This window comes from Arachis hypogaea, chromosome 20 (genome assembly GCF_003086295.3).
Source record: "Arachis hypogaea cultivar Tifrunner chromosome 20, arahy.Tifrunner.gnm2.J5K5, whole genome shotgun sequence".
Lineage (NCBI taxonomy): Eukaryota > Viridiplantae > Streptophyta > Magnoliopsida > Fabales > Fabaceae > Arachis > Arachis hypogaea.
In genome coordinates this window covers 94,297,403-94,302,715 of record NC_092055.1, presented here as the reverse complement: position 1 = coordinate 94,302,715, position 5,313 = coordinate 94,297,403, and the positions used below count along the sequence as shown (strand labels likewise).

Sequence of the window (5,313 nt, the reverse complement as noted above, 5' to 3'; positions counted from 1 at the left end):
TGTTTTTATTATTCTTATTTTCGAAAAAAATAAAAATAAATATTTTCAAAAATATATTTTTCTTCAGAATTTTTAAGAAGGAATTCTGGAATTTCATGGGAAATGTTGAATCCTGGCTGGCTGTAAAGCCATGTCTAAATTCTTTTGGACTGAGGCTTCTTCTTCACATGCTTGAACTATGTATGCTGAAGCTTGGCTGGCCATTGGCCATGTCTAGTGTTTTGGACCGGAGCTTTCACTGAAAGCTTCGCTGGTTAGTAAGCCATGTCTAATTCCTGGACTGGAGCTTTAGACTAACATTGCAAGATTCCTGGAATTCTCATTAAAAATTCTGAAATCCTTATTTTCTTTTTCCAAAATATTTTCGAAAAATCCAAAAAAAATAATAAAATTATAAAACAAAAAAAATTATTTGATGTTTCTTGCTTGAATCTTGTGTCAGTTTTTAAGTTTGGTGTCAATTGCATGTTTATCTCTTTCTTGCATTTTTCGAAAATCCATGCATTGCATTCTTCATGATCTTCAAGTTATTCTTGGTAAGTCTTCTTGTTTGATCTTTAAAATTTCTTGTTTTGTGTCTTTTCTTGTTTCTCATATGCATTTTTGAATTATTAATGTCTCAACATTGAAAATTTCTAAGTTTGGTGTCTTGCATGTTCTTCTTTTCTTCAAAATTTTCAAAAATAAGTTCTTGGTGTTCATCTTGACATTCAAAGTGTTCTTGGTGTTCATCTTGACATTCATAGTGTTCTTGCATGCATCATTTGTTTTGATCCAAAACTTTCATGCATTGAGTCTTTTTATTGTTTATCTCTCTCATCATTAAAAATTCAAAAATAAAAAAAATATCTTTCCCTTATTTCACTCATAAATTTCGAAAATTTGAGTTGACTTTTTCAAAACTTTTTAAAATTTAGTTGTTTCTTATGAGTCAAGTCAAATTTTCAATTTAAAAATTCTATCTTTTTCGAAAATCAAATCTTTTTCAATTTTCTTCTTAATATTTTCGAAAATTTCAAAATTTATTTTCCAAATCTTTTTCTTGTTTCTATTTCATATTTTCGAAATTAATGCTAACAATTAATGTGATTGATTCAAAAATTTTAAGTTTGTTACTTGCCTAGTAAGAAAGGTTCAATCTTTAAATTTTAAAATACTATCTTTTTATTTCTTGTTAGTCAAGTAATCAACTTTAATTTTCAAAATCAAATCTTTTTAAATATCTTTTTCAAATCTTTTTCAAAATAAATTTCAATCACATCTTTTTCAAAATTAATTTCAAAATCTTTTCTAACTTCTTATCTTTTCAAAATTTGATTTTCAATTCTTTTTCAATTAACCACTTAACTTTTTGTTTGATTCTTATCTTTTTCAAAACTACCTAACTAACTCTCTCTCTCTAATTTTCGAAAATCCCTTCCCTCTTTTTCAAAATTCAATTTTAATTAACTAATTGTTTTAAATTTCAATTTAAATTAGTTTCATTTTTTTTCTTTTTTTTTGAATTTTAATTTTAACTTTAAATTAAAAACAAAAATATTTTTCTTTTCTTTTCAATTATTTTCGAAAATTCCCTCTCTCATCTCCTTCTATTTATTTATTTATTTATCTACTAACATCCCTCTTTCACTCAAGAATTCGAACCTATTCCTCTCTCCTGTGTTTGGATTCTTATCTTTTTCTTTTGCTACTCTTCTCTTCTTATACTTACATAAGGAATCTCTATACTGTGATATAGAGGATTTCATATTTTCTTTTGTGTTCTCTTCTTTTTCATATAAGCAGGAACAAGGATAAGAACATTCTTGTTGAAGCTGATCCTGAACCTGAAAGGACTCTGAAGAGGAAGCTAAGGGAAGCTAGAGCACAACTCTCTGGAGAAAATCTGACAGAAATTTTCGAAAAAGAAGGAGACATGGCCGAAAATAATAACAATGCAAGGAAGATGCTTGGTGACTTTACTGCACCAAATTTCAATTTACATGGAAGAAGTATCTCAATTCCTGCCATTGGAGCAAACAACTTTGAGCTTAAACCTCAATTAGTTTCTCTGATGCAACAGAACTGCAAGTTTCATGGACTTCCATCTGAAGATCCTTTTCAGTTCTTAACTGAATTCTTGCAGATCTGTGATACTGTTAAGATCAATGGGGTTGATCCCGAGGTCTACAGGCTTATGCTTTTCCCATTTGCTATAAGAGACAGAGCTAGAATATGGTTGGACTCTCAACCTAAAGACAGTCTAAACTCTTGGGATAAGCTGGTCACGATTTTCTTAGCCTAGTTCTTTCCTCCTCAAAAGCTTAGCAAGCTTAGAGTGGATGTTCAAACCTTCAGACAAAAGGAAGGTGAATCCCTCTATGAAGCTTGGGAGAGATACAAGGAATTGACCAAAAGGTGTCCTTCTGACATGCTTTCAGAATGGACTATCCTGGATATATTCTATGATGGTCTGTGTGAACTATCTAAGATGTCATTGGACCATTTTGCAGGTGGATCCATTCACCTAAAGAAAACGCCTGCAGAAGCTCAAGAACTCATTGACATGGTTGCAAATAACCAGTTCATGTACACTTCTGAAAGGAATCCTGTGAATAATGGGACGCCTCAGAGGAAGAGAGTTCTTGAAATTAATACTCTGAATGCCATATTGGCCCAGAATAAAATATTGACTCAGCAAGTCAATATGATCTCTCAGAGTCTGAATGGATTGAAGGAATCATCCAACAGTACTAAAGAGGCATCTTCTAAAGAAGAAGCTTATGATCCTGAGAACCCTGCAATAGCAGAGGTGAATTACATGGGTGAACCCTATGGAAACACCTATAATCCCTCATGGAGAAATCATCCAAATTTCTCATGGAAGGATCAACAAAAGCCTCAACAAGGCTTTAATAATGGTGGAAGAAACAGTTTTAGCAATAGCAAGCCTTTTCCATCACCCACTCGGCAACAGACAGAGAATTCTGAGCAGAATCCATCTAGCTTAGCAAATATAGTCTCTGGTCTATCTAAGGCCACTTTAAGTTTCATGAATGAAACAAGGTCCTCCATTAGAAATTTGGAGACACAAGTGGGCCAGCTGAGTAAAAGAGTCACTGAAACTCCTCCTAGTACTCTCCCAAGCAATACAGAAGAGAATCCAAAAAGAGAGTGCAAGGCCATTGATTTAACCATCATGGCCGAACCTACAAGGGAGGGAGAGGACGTGAATTCCAGTGAGGAAGACCTCCTGGGACGTCCAGTGATTAACAAGGAGTTTCCCTCTGAGGAACCAAAGGAATCTGAGGCTCATCTAGAGACTATAGAGATTCCATTGAACCTCCTTATGCCATTCATGAGCTCTGATGAGTATTCTTCTTCTGAAGAGAATGAAGATGTCACTAAAGAGCAAGTTGCCAAGTACCTTGGTGCAATCATGAAGCTGAATGCCAAATTATTTGGTAATGAGACTTGGGAAGATGAACCTCCCTTGCTCACCAATGAACTAAATGCATTGGATAGGCAGAAATTACCTCAAAAGAAATAGGATCCAAGCAAATTCTTAATACCCTGTACCATAGGCACCATGACCTTTGAGAAGGCTCTATGTGACCTTGGGTCAGGGATAAACCTCATGCCACTCTCTGTAATGGAGAAACTAGGAATCTTTGAGGTGCAAGCTGCCAAAATCTCATTAGAGATGGCAGACAACTCAAGAAAACAGGTGATAAACCCATATTTTATGATATATTTTGTACTTAGTTTGAGTGATTTATTCAATCCTTCACCCACTTATTCATATTAATTGCATGGTTTTACTTTCCCTTCCTTATTATGTGATGTATGTGAAAAACATGTTTCATATGCTTTAAAATTAATTATTTTAATTACCTTTATTTCCATTCGATGTCGTGATTAGTGTGTTGAGTAGTTTCAGATCTTCTAAGGCAGGAATGACTTAAAGGATGGAAAGGAAACATACAAAAATGGAATGAAAACACAAAACGAAGTTTCTGGAGAAACTGGCATCCATGCGATCGCATGGGCGACACGGACGCATGCCAAGCGCGAAGAAGCAGCGACGCGGCCGCATGACTGACGCGACCGCGTGGAAATGACAATCTAATAAAGAGTGTAGCATGAAGGAGATACTAGAAACTCCAGTAGACAAGACAGAGCATGGTTTTGTATTGGAATAAGTAGAGGAAGCTGTCATTATTGAAGAAGAAGAGTTGGTTGAAGACTTAGGAGACGCTGAACCTCCATGGGAATCCAAAGTTGTGGAGCATTCTGTCAAGGATGTTACAATTGATGCTAAGGAGGATTGTGCGCAATCCCCAGAGCAAGTCTTTCATGAAGAACTAGACAAAATAACCCAAGAAGCAAGTTTCCTTGATGACAATAATATCAAGTCAAGTTCTTCCAGCAATGAACTTACATCCGCAAGTAAATTCTCTGAGATCGAAGAATCTTCCCCGAGTGAATACGAAGATGATACGGAGGTAGATTTCTCTCAACCTCCAGTCTATGACTTAAGTGATGAGGAAGACATACATGGCTTTGATCAGGACATGGATACATTTGAAGAATCCTGCAAGGAAGTGGAGAAATTCACAGAAGAGCACAAGGGAGTAGAACTCACAGAACCACTGGAACCACCTATCCCAAGGCCATTACCACCCAATACAAGCTTCAAGTGGGTACAATCCTTAACCTTTAACTGTATTTTTCGACTTGAATATGGTTTGCTTGAAACAGATGGCCAGCTTAGAGCTCTCTGCGGCTTTAAGAGTAAAAGGGAAATGGCTCGTACTCAGAGCTGGTGCACGAGGTTCAATAAGGTTCCACGCTTCAACTCGAAGTGCACGGATTGGCACCATGATCAATCGGATGGATCTCGGAAAACGTTTGGTTATCCTGGTGAGAATCTAATTTCTAAACCGCCCAGATGGAAAAGTATAGATCAAGACGAAGGCAGATTTAAAAGCAAAGTTTGGGATCCCAGAATCTATTCCGACATTCGTCACCCCGGGAGCCTGACAATCTGTTTGAAGTTGCTCAGAAGCTTCACATGCCTAGTTTGGGACCCCGGAGGCTATTGTCATTCCAAGCATTGGTGGAGATTTATGGATGAATTCAAGCATAAGCCACCATAACAAGAAGCTCATCCAATGTCCAACTTAAGGACTTTAACTAAAAGTGCTAGGTGGGAGACAACCCACCATGGTATGATCGTTCCTTTTTCAATTTTAATTTTATTTTGTTTTGTTTATTTTTGAGTTTTATTTTATTTTACTTCATTGAACCTGGAATCATGCATAACATTCATAT

At 35.9% G+C, this 5,313-nt stretch overlaps 1 non-coding gene across 1 annotated transcript; it reads right to left on the bottom strand.

Annotated features, from left to right (window-relative positions):
- Positions 1-2,308: 2,308 nt before the first annotated feature.
- Positions 2,309-2,416, bottom strand: LOC112788423 (small nucleolar RNA R71). The gene has a single exon (XR_003195787.1). It is a non-coding gene; the product is annotated as a small nucleolar RNA R71 (small nucleolar RNA).
- Positions 2,417-5,313: the final 2,897 nt, after the last annotated feature.